Source organism: Bos grunniens, chromosome 19 (assembly GCF_055505025.1).
Source record: "Bos grunniens cultivar Pamir isolate PY7600 chromosome 19, Bosgru_T2T1.0, whole genome shotgun sequence".
Taxonomy (NCBI): domain Eukaryota; kingdom Metazoa; phylum Chordata; class Mammalia; order Artiodactyla; family Bovidae; genus Bos; species Bos grunniens.
This window is the reverse complement of record NC_141183.1, coordinates 25,584,837-25,598,551: the sequence shown is the minus strand read 5'-3', so window position 1 is coordinate 25,598,551 and position 13,715 is coordinate 25,584,837. Positions and strand designations below refer to the sequence as shown.

The 13,715-nt window shown below is 53.5% G+C and overlaps 2 long non-coding RNA genes across 2 annotated transcripts; one reads left to right on the top strand and one right to left on the bottom strand.

Annotated features, from left to right (window-relative positions):
* The first annotated feature begins 270 nt into the window (after window positions 1–270).
* Window positions 271–13,193, top strand: LOC147351804 (uncharacterized). Its single transcript, XR_015146894.1, has 2 exons — window positions 271–773; window positions 10,853–13,193. It is a non-coding gene; the product is annotated as an uncharacterized LOC147351804 (long non-coding RNA).
* LOC147351805 (uncharacterized) lies at window positions 1,572–4,769 on the bottom strand. The gene is made up of 3 exons (XR_015146895.1): window positions 4,239–4,769; window positions 3,681–3,737; window positions 1,572–1,797 (listed from the first exon to the last, which is right to left on the bottom strand). It is a non-coding gene; the product is annotated as an uncharacterized LOC147351805 (long non-coding RNA).
* Window positions 13,194–13,715: the final 522 nt, after the last annotated feature.

Here is a 13,715-nt window from a genome sequence, read left to right as displayed (position 1 = left end):
TCCTCTTCTCAGACTCCTCCGGCCTCGCCCCTCCCGCTCACATTCCCAACTCCTGAAGACAACTTGTCGCTCACTTCAGAAGCCCGGGGCTCCTTTCTGTCCCCCCGACTCTGCTTTCTCCCACTTCTTTTGTCTATTTCTGCATCTGACCGCTTTTCTGGGAAGCTTTCCTCGAATTCTCTTCCCTATAGTCTGTAATACGCTCCCCACCCCACCCCCACCTCGCCTTTGCCTCCCTCTCTATCTCTCTCCACACACACACACACACACACACACACACACACACACACTCACGCATACACACTCTCACACCCTCTTTTCTCTGCCGGCCATCTCGGCGCCTTTCCTCTGCGGCCCTGCCCTTCCAGAAGCAGGCAAGGCCCATTCTGGGAACCGCCGCGCTGCGATCCGACGGCGCCCCAGGGAGGGGCAGGTGAGACCGGCGGGAACACGGCCAGGGCGGACGCGGAGGAAGGTGGCACCCGCGCGGACCCGCCGCTCCGGCCCCGTCCTCGCCCCCCACCCCCAACGCTCGCTGGCGCCAGGGGAACCAGGGCGCACGGGTCCCTTCGCGCCCCCGCGCCGTCGGCGCCGCCGCCCCAGACCTAGACTCTGCTCCCAGCGGCCTCCCAGGGCGGGGAACGGGGCGGCGACCGGCAGCAGCCTCACCCCAGGCCCCGGCACCGTCACCTCCGTCCCCAGGCTCGGTCGTGCCCACGTCCCGGGTTCCTGCAGTCCTGGAAAACTCGCGGAGGACAGCGCGGTCCGGAGAGGTAGGTAGACACTCCCCGCCTCCCACCGGCCGCCGGGGGCCGGGACCACGCAGCTCCGAGCGGCGGCGCAAAGAGCTCTCTGGGGATGGGCAGCACCCCCAACCCCGGCCGCACTTCGAGCGCCGAGAGGCCGCGGCGGGGGTCGATTACCGGGGCACCAGCTCACCTTGAGTTCTGGGCCGATCCAGCCTCCCGGGTGGGGTCTGGGGCGTACCCACAACGCCTGCTCCCCAACCCCCGCTGGCTTCCACCGGACTCGCTCTCCAGGCGAAGGTGTGTGTAAGAGGGCAGAGAATCGCCTCCCATCCTTCCCGCGCGCCGCTGTCTCCCGCTGCCGGGTGCTGAGGGCAGCCTTGGGCCCTCTCCGCGGGGTCTCCCGGTTCAGAGTCCCGGATACCAAGAGGAGAGAGACAGAGTCAGGGACCCGCAGCCCCCACCGGTCTTGTGGGTGGGGGTCGCTTGGAAAGGGACAGTGGTTATTCTTTCTCCACAGAAATTAGAAATTGGCCTGAAACTCTGCTTTCGGATGGGAGCCTCCAGGCCCCCAAGATGCACACTCAGCTCTCACTCCAGCAGCCCCCTATAAGGGATGAAGGGAGAATGTTTGGGGAGAGTCTTGCTTCAGACTCTCTTTCCACGTAGGGAGGGGACCAAGATTTCGTTGCCCTCCGGACTGTGCGGAGGCTCCCAGGGCCTTCTGCCTGGGAGAGCCTGTATCTGAATCTGAAGGGATGCCAGGCGCCGCCATCTTACTAGAAATTCACACTCACAAAATGATGCGTGTGTATTTTTGTCCAGGGGCTTGTTGTTTATGGGAGGGGGCAGAAGTCAGAGAAGGTATCTCAATCTGTGTGGACTGGGCCAATACAAAATTACTGGCCTCTGAAAAAGGCATGTAGAGAGAAGCAGGCATAAAGGGGCTGCATGGTGGGTATTTCAAGGTCTTCTAGGAATTGGTAACTCTTAGGAGTCAGAGAGCAATCCTGGGTCAGGGCAGCTGTGCCTCTCAGAGTCTTAAGCTGTCCTGTAAAGGTTGAGGATAGAGGATTCATGAAAACATGCAAAAGAGACAGGAAATAATGTTTTCCCAACTGTGCTCAGCAATAAAGGTAGCAGACAGGAAATTAATATTTTCACCTATATACATTCCCCTTAAAAAAAGAATGGTACACAGTATTTCTCATATTCCATGTATGTTAAATGTGGAAACATATGACACAGAATCGTACTTTCTAGTGTTAATAGAAGCACAAAGACCCATAATGGTGAGGAGTTGTTCCCTTAGAGAAAGTCCAGATTCTTGGAGGAAGGGACTTTGGTGGAAACTCCTTTATAACACTATAGTCAGTAGGGAGTTCAGGGCTTTTCCTGATAAGACCTGTCCTCTAAATCCCCCTTTGGAGCTGCAGCTCCTCCATTTCCCTAGACTCTGGAGCACTTGGCTCCAAGTCCAGAGAGCCCTCCTCACTCCCCCAGCCTAGAAAAATGAAGCCTCTTTCTACTATCAATCATATCGCCCTGGGCTCCCAGGGAGGCAGTTGCTCTTAGCCATCTGCCAGGGTTTAGAGCCACTACCTCTATACACACATACCCCACAAACAAGCAGTGTGCCCCAGAGGAAATGCAAGGAAAGCCTTTACTAGACCCCAGGCAAGGCACCACAGGAGACCTTGGAGACCCTTAAGAGCCCCACACTCCTCCACACTGCAGTTGAGGAGACCCAGACCCCTACCGGTACCATCCCCAGAGGATGGTTCTGCCTTCTCACTGCCTCAGAGGCACTGACCCCACGGCTCAGTCAGCTGAGAACTTAAGTCTCTCATCCACCCTGCCTCCAGCTTCTCTTTCTGGCCTGATTAAAACAAGCATCAGACTTCTGATGCTGTGGGATTAGAAAGAGAAGTTGATTGTTTTAATCTGTTGGAATCTCTCCCTCATTTTCTCCTCCCTCATCACTCTCTTACTCTTGGGTTTTGTCTTTTTCTTCTCAAACATAGAAAGACAGAGGAATCCATAGGTTTTCTGAACTCAGAGGGACTATTTGACCCATCCAGGCAGCACCCAGAACTGATCTGAAGCACCGAGTCCTCATAGGAGACCCAGCCCTGCAATGCTTTAGAGGTTAATTTGATTCCTCAATGCCCCTCATCCCAAGATCCAAAAGCACCATCTTCCTTAAGAGGAGCTAAGGATTTGGGGCTTCTGCAGTTTTCAAAAAATAGGAAGAAGAAGAAAAATTGCTGTAGTTATTCAGGTGGCCAGGTGTGGAGGGAGCAGACCTGGGCTCACAGAGAAATGAGCCCTCAGAGCTGACAGGGTTGAGGGGCCAAGCCTGACACAGACAGAGACTTGGTGGGGCAGGTTTGACCCCTGACCCAGCCGGCAGGGGATGCTGGACTGTTTACCAGGTGGAGGTGAGATCAGGGGACAGGTTCTTCTCCTGCTTTACTGCCCTAAGGGCTCCAGAGCTCCCAAATCAAGAATAACTGAAAGGAAAACATCCAGATTTGTAATCTGCTTAGGCAGCCCGACCTGTCCTGAAAGCAGTGAAGAAAATCTGCCGCCATGGCTGACTGGCAAATTTACACGCTCCGTTTTGGCAATATGTGGACGGGTGTCCAGAGCTCATTGTCTAGGACACTAGACGGCAGGTGGGGCCTCTGGCCTCCTTTCCCCGTACCACCCCCAGCTGCTGCTTCTCCTCCCAGGGCTTCTCAGGAGATGATGAAGGCTTTCTTGCAGAGCCATGAAATCCCACAATTTCAGGGGATTTCAGAGTCCTTGACCATCAGGTTAACAACTCCTGTTTGGAGTCATCAGAGAACTTAGTATCTGGAAAATTCTGAGACCAAATATGGTCAGTTAGGTCTTCACTTTTTTCTATTTAGATGATAACTGGGTGCTTACCAGGTCCATCCACCTCCTGTCAAAGTACCCAGGTTAGTGCTCCTCTCTCACCGCTGTCTGTAAGGAGTAGGACGAAGAGCAGTGGGGCTTTCTTAGGAAGATGCCAAAGTGGCTGCCCTCAGCCCACTCTCCATTCTTTCTCCTTCTGTCCCCACCTCAGCCCTAGTTATAGGAAAACAGCCTCTACCTTGCAGGGGTAATTAAGGCCAAAGCGCCCCCACCCCATCCCATCTTGGGGCGGCTCTGAGTCACCCCCTTTTCATTCCGGGCTACTGTGCAAGGCTGTCTCGGCAGGAGTGGAGGTGAGGGCTTAATCCCAAATTAACTGGATAATAATGAGTAACAATAATGAGAAAAATAACCATGAACTCCTGAGCCTCTACCATCCCGGAAAGTTCCTCCTTAATCTATGGCGGAAGCCCCCGCCCCATTGGACTCGAAAGGACTGGTCAGAATGCCCGAAACTCTTCTGGAGCGAGGGGTCAATATCCAGGGACCCTGTCCTTTCAAACAATAAAAAGGAAGAGGGTCCAAATTTCTACTTGTTAAACCTCTTACCTCTTCATCAGTCCGTTAGCTCCTTGGCCCCGGTGAGCCGGGATCCTGAGCTCTGATGTGAACCAGGGGGAATGAGGCTCCACAAGTTGCCGCGGCTCCAGGGAGAGAGTGCTCACTGCAGTGGGACCACGTCTCCTGGGGACTGGGGTGGCTGGAGAAGTCGTGGCGGAAGGATTTGCCTCCGTTACGCACCTAGATCCCGACTCCGGACGTATTTGGGATTGTGCGGAACACACCAAGTCCTATCTAGGCTCCCTGGCGCTGGGCCAGCGCGGCGGCCCCCGACGGCGCGCATCCCGCGGTGCTCGGCTGGGGATCAGCACTTTCGCCTCCCGGCTGCGCGCGGGGTGGAGCTCTCAGTGCCGGGCGCTGGCCTGGTTGTGGGCAGGAGGGCAGGAAGGTCGCCAGGCCGGGAGGCGGCCGAGCCGGAGCCGCAGAGTTGGCGTCCGGAGGAGGGTCAGGGGCACCTCGGGATTCCGCGCGCCTCCAGCCGCATCGCCGACCGCCCATCCGCAGGTTGGCGCCGCTGGGGTGGGATCTGGAATCCTGGGAGGGTCTAGCACCGAGCCTCGGCCCTCTGGAGGCGGGAGCCTGGCTGAAGGATTAGAAATGAGGCTTTCAAACCCGGCAGAAGCGTCCGGAAATAGCATTTTCGGAGCGAAGGGAGGTCGCAATTACAAGGTGACCCCCTCTTCCCCGGGACGCCGCAACGCCAAGGGCCTGTAGGTGCACAACCTCCGCGGTCTAAGGAGAGGAGACGCGGTGGGATGGGGGCTCCGTCCAGCCTCCATCTCAGGGAGCGACTCGCCCTGGAGGCTGGGGCGGGGCGCCCTTTCCGAGGGAGAGGGGTGTTCTCGCTCTCCTGCTCCAAGGGGGCGTGGGTCCTAATCTCTGGGTCCCCGCGCTCAGCCGCCCCTCAGGAACAGTCCATTTGCTCCCTCCCGGCCGCCCGTGCTACTTGCCCCCACTTCCTGGCCCGGGATTTCCCCTCCCCTGCCCTTCCTCACCACAACTAATAAACGAACTGGCGAAACCTGCCGGGTCCCAGCGGAGGGGCACCTCTCTCCTCTCGAGTCGGCTGATTAATTAATCAGAGCCTTAAGGAGATCTAGGAGTTGTAAGAGGCGGTTTAGAACGAGGGGCCGCTCATTAACCTCCCTGTAAAGATGGGAGGAAGACGCGCCCGGCCGCCTCCGAGGCCCCTCTGGGTCCTTCTCAGCACGCGGGTTTCGGCCTCTCCACCTGCGCGTCGTGCTCCAGCTCCCGCTTTCCTGCCCGTCTGCTTCACTTCACTCTTTGTGAGTCTCCATCTTCTCTCTGGCCCTTCCCTGATGGCTCAGACAGTAAGAAATCCGCCTGCAATACAGGAGACGAGGCCCCTTTCTTTGTGTCTGCTTCTGTCTACCTGTCCTGCTGAATCTCGCGCCCTTCTCCGCGTCCAGCCTGCACCAAGAGAACTTTAAGGTCATGGCGAGTGGCCCCGGCTAGCCGCTGGCGGGCTCAGACGGGGCACTATAGGCCTGGCTGAAGCTGAGGGAGCTGGAGATCCGGCAATATTCCCCTCCCGGACCCCATCCCTCCAAGAGGAGGGCGTTTGTGAAGGGAAAACAGATCCTGAAACTTTCTGCTCTCTTTCGGTATGGACAAGGCAGCAAATGGTTGAAGATCCAGGCTCCAGAGGAGTACAGCTCCATTTCATTTTTATTATAGACACACAGACCTTGCACATCCTTCTACGTGGGCAAGGGAGCACACAAGAGGTGGGGACTGGGTGTTGTGGGCTGCCTGTCTCAGTCCTGGGGTTCTCAACCCCTGTGAACAGGTACCTCTTGTGGAAGGCTATCCATGTGACCTTGGTACACACAATTGTTTGTCGGCTCCTTTAATTTATTTTGTCAGATACTCAAGTCTATTTCACTGCCTCCTTCAGCATCCTATGTGTGGTACTTGTATGTGAATAGTGAAGGAAATGGCAAGCCACTCCAGTACTCTTGCCTGAAAAATCCCATGGACAGAGGAGCCCGGTGGGCTAAAGTCCAGTGGATCAAGAAGAGTTGGACATGACTGAGCGATTTAGCACAAGCACAAGTGAATAAAAAGTTCCTAGCATTTTGGGAATTAGTTGCCCATACTTTAAAATCTAATTAAAAAAAAAAAAAAAAGCTGTTGCTTTCCTTGTCCCCACAGGGAAAAAACGAACCAACACGGTACTCACCAAACCCCACAATTTCAGAGGGTTTCAGACCCTTTGGACCCCAGGTTATGAACTCCTATTTAGATCAGTTAAAGAAGCTAGTGTCTGGAAAATACTGAGACCAAATACGGTCAGCTAACTCAGATCTTCACTTCCCGCTGTGGCTGCCAGGCCAGCCTTCACCATTAAGAACACCGATGCCGCAGTGCTTCTCTCCCCACCACTACTGGCGGGGTCTGGGTTCCCAGTATAGCTGGTCTTTCTTCCCTCGCTGGATCTGTATGCTTGAGAAAGTGTGGAGAAACTTTGGTGGGGTGCTGGGGCAAAGCAGATCTTGGACCCCCCCAAGAGTGGGACCAACTGCTTGAGAGATACCAGGCTTGAGCAGCCTCCCAGGAAATAAGAAACATGCTGGAACTCCTGGGAAGGGAAGGCTGTTTGACGACAACCCCCTAGATAATGCTGTCTGTGAGCCCAGCAAATGTTCTTTTGTGTCCCTTACTGATCTACCTATTCAGTTTTGTTGGATATCCCAACTCTTTGTGGGGCTAGAGACAGCCAAGGTTAGAAGACCGAGAAGGCCGGGGCTAGTGGGGAGTGGAGAGGAGGCGGTGGTGGATACTAGACACTGAGCTAAAAGGGGAAGACATTTGCTCCCAAATACTTTTGTAACCCTTAGTAGGAGCCAAGCAGCAGGTGGTCCCTGACAAGCCTCAGAGACCTCCTAGTTTCATCTAAACTCACTCGATGTTTGAGACTTCTTTAGACTTTATTCTTTCTCTCCAGTCTACTAATAGTAAAAGCTTCCTGGCCTTCTCTTCACTCCTTTCATTTGACCAAACCATACCTCCCAGAAGAAAAATCAGGTTTCTTTGGGGTCTGGGAGGTGAAGAAACTTCCTTCTTCTTGGATGATGTTCAGACAAATTAAGGCAACTGGAAATTATTGACTTTATTGCACCCTCCCGCTACACACACATTCCACCCCTCAACTGCCTACACATTTCAAGCAAATGTGACTGGGGGCAGGACAGATTCCCAACCCACTCCTGGTTGCCCCTCTCTGAGGGGCACAACCACCACCTACCAGCCAAAGCAGTTCTGGGCTGGAACAAGAAGCCACTGGTTGGCTAATAGTATTCAGACCCCTGCCTGAAAATAAAAGAAAAAATAAACCATTTTCTGCTTGGGACAACTTAAACTGAATAATTCTGGCTGTGAACACCTGACCTAAATGCTTTTAATCAGAGCAGAAGAAATATATGCCTGTTTGTTCTCTCCTTTACTAATTAAAAAAGCTAATTGGTGTTCTTAAAAACTTCCGACTGAGGGTCAGGAGCCTGTAGTCATCTCTCCTCCCCTCTTCATGCCCCTCTGCCCCACCCCTCCCCCCACAAGGCCATCCCCACCGTGGAGTTGGCCTCTTTCTGACAGACAATGGGAGGGGGATGCCCAGACCATCTGGCTCCTCCCCTGCATGGGGACTTTGGCTCTGAAAAGGCAATGCTGTCATTGGCCAGAAGTTCTTGCCCAGCAGGGTTATCCCCCTTCCCAGGCCTCTGGACTAGTTTCTGGGAGCAGAGACTTCTGGATGGCTGCCAATCAGCAAGGCTAACTGGTGGGGGGCAACTCCCACTGGAGCCCCAGAGCTCAGCCAGCGCTGGGCACACAGTGGGCACTCAGGAAATGTTTGTTGAACATGGACTGAAAGTTCCCACCAGGCAAATGTCTGTGGCTTGTCTGGGGAGCCTCTGAGGCTGGTTCATCAGGGAGCTCCAAGGCCTCATAGCTGCCCAGGAAACAAGCAAGACCTGGTTTTTCTCAAGCATTTCTCAGATGTTCTGTTTTAATTTCAGCTTTCTGGGGCCTCTGTTTCTTTTCTACCCGTTCTCTAGGGCAGGCTCTTGCTCACTGCAGCAATGGGAAAAGGCTCATTGAGAAGTCAGATTAGAATATGCCAAAAAAAAAAAAAAAAGAATATGCCACCACTCCCCAGACCTTTCCCCCACCAGATCCAGATACTTCAGGCTAAAGAGAGTTTGAACCTGAAATGAGCCAGATAATTGCCCCAATTCTCTGTTCCTTATTGAAGAGGTAGTTACAGGCCAAGTGGTTCAAGGGGCCTCACTTTTATGGACATAGCTGTAAGTCAAAAGAATACATTATACATATACAGGCTGAGACGCACACCCTCCAATCTAGACTGGTTCTCTGAGAACAAAGCAGACTTTCTCCTCTTTCTCCGGTTCCTCTCTCCTCCACCTCTTTTCTGCTCCTTCTGTTATTAACAGTTCCTCTTTACTCTTTGTTCATTAGGCATTGTGCTAAATCCTAGACATGTTATCCATTAATTAAACCTTACAACAATCCAAAGAGTTAAGACTTGCAGATTTTGCTGATGCAAAGAAACTGAGTTACTTTTCCAGGCATGAAGCATGTGTGTGTGTGTGTGTGTGTGTGTGTGTGTGTAAAATAATGTTGATGTGATACTGGCAGATCTGAATGCTCAAGTGGCATAATGAGGATGGAAATAAAGAACAATGACAATGAAAAGATCTTAAAAGTTTTTGAAACTTGGAATATTTTCATAGAATGCAGTTCCTCCTGCCCTAAAATGAACAAAGAAGTGCTGCAATTAACTGGCTAATTCCGAGCCCCAAATGCTTCCCCTTGAAATGGGCGGATAATGAGGCCCACAGTATGTTCGCAGTTGAATTCGCCTGATGTTGCTCCATTCCCCCCCAACTTTTGCAAATCGATTGGGCAATCACAGTGAGATTCGCAGACGCTACCCGCACAGACTCACACACACACACACACAGGAATGCTGACACACACAGACCCGACTTTATCCTGCCTCTAGAGTCTTTTATGACTCAGCCTCAGGAATGAAAATAGAATTTGGAGCAGAATAATGTGCCCGAGGCTGAGTGGGGCGCAGCTGCTCCAGATGTGTGCTCAGTAATTAGGCGTCCGCAAGAACCCCTGCCTGTCTGGGAGAACAGTGTCCCCTGAGGCCCAGACCTGGGCAGGCACTGCATCCTGCAGTTTCCTCCACGGTAGCACGTGCCCTTTGCTGCTGTGGCCCCAATGGCCACCTCGCCTCTCTTCTTCCCTCCCTTTCCCACAGGGGAGTCTCTGGGAATTCTGTCCGAAGACTAACTTTGGAGAATCTTCTCTTAGAGGGTTCTGCAGTATCAAATGATATCTCTGCTTTGGGAGAGAGCAACCCCAGTTCCTCCCAACCTCCTCTTCTCGGGTTTCTGGATGTCTCTGAACTCAGGCTCAGAGGGACTGGGTCCTGAACAGGCCTCTTTTCCCCTAAGCGTAAGTGAAAGTCGCTCAGTCGGTCAGACTCTTTGTGACCCCATGGACTATACACTCTATGGAATTCTCCAGGCCAGAGTACTGGAATGGATAGCCTTTCCCTTCTCCAAAGGATCTTCCCAACCCAGGGATCAAACCCAGGTCTCCTGCATTGCAGGCAGATTCTTTACCAGCTGAGCCACAAGAGAAGCCCAAGAATACTGAAGTGGGTAGCCTATCCCTTCTCCAGCAAATCTTCCTGGCCCAGGAATCGAACCAGGGTTTCCTGCATTGCAGGCAGACTCTTTACCAACTGAGCTATGAGGGAAGCCCCTCTTTTCCCTTACCCCCTATAACTGGTCCCATTCAAGCCAAGGAGAGTGGCCCAACTGCCTACTCTAAAAGCCCCTCTCTTTGGGGTTTATGGGACAGTCTTATATCAAGCATCTTCTCTTAATCATGGGGTCTCTTTTACAACGTGAAACAATATCCCTGTCTAGTAGGTCATTTTCATCCAGGCCTTCGAAAGCCTAAAGCACTTGCCCATGATCAGACACAGCTAGGGAGGTGACAGCAGCTTTGAGCTGACCAGTCCTGGAAGAGAAGGGGCAGGACCTGTCTTGGCTCCTGATGCTAGCTGAGTCATTCCTATGTCTGTCTCCAATTCCCTATGTGTCCCCCCAAATCTTAAATCCAGGAAATACCAAACTTCCAATATAGACAACTTCCAAAGTCTGTTATTCTGGAGATGAACTTTGCTTACAAGAAAGACATTTTTGCTGGGGCCATCATAGTTTGGAATAAAAACGTTACATTTGGAGTAGAGGACATGTCCTCCAACCCTCCTTCGCCATTCTAAATAGCTGCTCTGATTTGGGGTTAACCACTTAATTTCTTCGGGACTCAGTGACTTCTTTTGCAAGTTATGGGAGCGGGTTAAAGCTTCTGGCGCTGCCCCTGAACCGGCTTCCGGAGAGATCAAAGGAGATTTGGGCTGTGGAAGGCTCCCTAGAGTCGGGGATGGGGTAGGGGGTTGGGAGCAGATGGAGCCATGATTAGCTGTGGATTCCTTTCCCAGCCCTCACTCGTTTAATCGTGTTTCTTTTGCTTGGCAGAGGGCGCCAAAGGCGACACGCCGGCGGCCAGCTCCAGGCCAAGCCCAGTCCGTCTGCAGGCCCCTTCACCCGGCGAAGGACACAAAGCTGCGGGAGGAGGATCTTCTTCAGCGCGGACTCAGCACCAGGCCGCCGCCTAGAGGTCGGCGGCGGCCACAGCCCCATCCGCCAGCGACCTCAGAGCTGCTTCCGCAGCCGACCCACAAATTGGGGTGGGCAGGGAGCGAATTCAGCTCGGGTTTCAGGAGCACGGCCTCTGGCACCTTTGACTTGTCTGAGACAGCCCCCGCTTAATGAACCCTAGGAAGGGACGCGGACCTGGAAGGCCCAAAAATATTTATTCTTGTAATGCTCACTAAATGGGAGGGGGCGGTGGTGTCGCAATTTCTGTTCCTTTGAGGATCCGGTGTTGGGCATCTCGTCTTCACTGTCTTATCTCGCCATCCAAATTGTCCATTCTGCACCAATTATGCTAGAACTCTGCTTTGTCTTCCAGGAGGGACTGCAGTAGGGAAAAGCCTCCCCCAAATCTAACAGCTTGATCATCTACATTTTCAATTTTCAGAATAACTTGGAACTGGACGTGCTTTTGGAAAAACTGTTGAGGGTGAAAGGAAACATTGCCTAAGTGGCCTTTACTCACTCATACCATCAACTAGTGTATGAGAGACTTTCAGGAGGTTGCTTGTTGGCACCAGCTCCCCTGTTGCTGGGTATCTGTGGTGAGCATTTGAAAGTTGACTCTGGGGCCAGGTGACCTCGGGATGAAAAAGGCTACCCAGCATCTATGGTTTCAGGTGCTGGAGGCCCCATGCAGAGTTTAATTTTTAAACTGAAATCCACGGCCTGGGTTCCTGGGATGGGGTAAAGGGAAACCAGAAAGCCCCCCGAAAAGTGTGTGCAAAATTAGTGTGTGCTCAGGTATGTCATTCTAAGGCTGTAGTCTCTTCCGTTTTTCCAGATTCCAGAGACTGAGGTCAGCAATGGGCAGGAAGCCAGCACACTGACCCGTCTCTGCCCGCCCTCACCCCACAGCCTAGGAGGGCAGGGGTGGGCAACGGCACTCTAGAATGCTGTGGAAACTGCCGCCCCTCTGGTCTGCTCTTCTTCTGTCACTAATAACTCTCAGAGGCAAATCCTGATAGAAGGAATGACTGTTTAGTGAAAAAAAAAAAGTACAGCAAGATGAGGAGTGAAAAGAGGGAAATGGGGCGCATGCTGGAGGGGCGCCCCATGCATATCCTGGAATATGGATGTTGGGATAGAAACAAGTTACTTCCTGTCTTCCAGCTGTTAATGAGCTCCCAGCTTCTTCCTCCTTGGTGAACGGGAAGGGGCCAGAGGGCATTCCCCACCCCTTGCCAGCTAAAGCAGAGTGGGACTGCCTGAAGCAGAGTTGGCCTTTCAGAAAATTTGGAAACTGTAAGCCACAGCCTCATATTTTTCCTGTCCATACCACTTTTAATCCATTTTTTAAAAATCCCCAGTAATGCTTTGGGGCCTTTTCCTGGAGGGGTAGGTGGTGGAGTTCATGAGTCATGCAGGGTCATACCTGTGTGTCTGTGCGAGAAGGTGAGCATCAGTGCACCAGACCCCCACCTCCGTCTGCAGCCGGCCCTCAGTCCTGTACACAAACCTCCCCAGAGCCTGTCAGACCCGAATCCTTGGTTGTTTTCTCTTGTTTTGTTTTGTGAATAACTAGTGAGTCACGCTGGAATTCCTTTGCTCTCCCACCCTGAAGTGCACCTAACCAGACCCCTTCATCAAAGTGAGCAAGAAATCAGTAACTTCACTCCCAGTTATCTGGAGCCCAAGGTGAAAGGGATTTTTCTCAGTTTTGGTTAACACGGCCGAACTGCCCTTCCAAATCTGGATTCCACAAAGTTTGTAAAAACAAAACAAAACAGAAAAATGGCCCAGGGCAGAAAAGAACTGTGGAGAGGATTAGTGGCGGGCTGGGTAGTGGTCATTTTTGTTTGATTTTGAGTATTTTAGGAAAGCAGAGAGAAGACGATTTGGGACACTATTAGCCGCTGGCCGTCACTGCCACTCCGGCGAAGACCGGCCCCTCGGTTTCTCCTCTGGGTGCCCTTGCCCGACTCAGCCCCTCAGACCTTCTGACTCTCTTCTCCTCCTTTCCAGCAAGTTCCAGGCAATAAACAGGGATGGGCAGGGCAAAGATCTGGCGGCTAGAGAGAAAAAAGGGAAAAAACCCGCTTTCGGCGGAAAGATGCAAAGAACCGAGGTCAGGCCGTGGCTGGCAGTCAGAGCCGTAACCAGGAGGCCCGGCGCCTAGCTCTGCTCGCGAGGAGCGGGGAGGCGAGCAGAGGCCTCGGTGTGTTTTCCGGGGGGAGGTGGCCTCCAGACCCCGTGAACGCCGAGCGGGGCGGCGGGGACCGCGGGCCAAGTCCGAGGCCAGACCGCTTCTCTCCACGCGGACATCGGCCGCCCGGCGAAAGAAAGGGGCCGAGCGGGTGCTTCCGCGGCTCGTAAATTTGTTTCCCCTTCCTTTAACCCGCCCCCGGCCGTCTTTCTTTTCAGGATAGGAGGGGATGTAAACCATTTGAAGTTCATCAACACGGTGAAGTTTTATTGTATTTCCGGTCCCCAAGATTTATACCCGGGAGGGGGAGCGGGCGGCCCCGCAGACTCCTGCGCCCCCTCGGACTTCCCCGTCTGACACGTGGCCGCTGGGACCCTGGCCTCCCGGACGAGGCCGGGAGGGAGCCCGGCCGGGCGGGACAGGACCGCTGGCTCCGCGCCTGCCGCCCCTTCCGACGGCCGCTCCCGCCGCCGCCGCCGCCGCCCAGGTAAGTCCGCCGCTCGGCCCGCTCGGCCGCCGCCGGCTGCGGCGTGTGCGCCC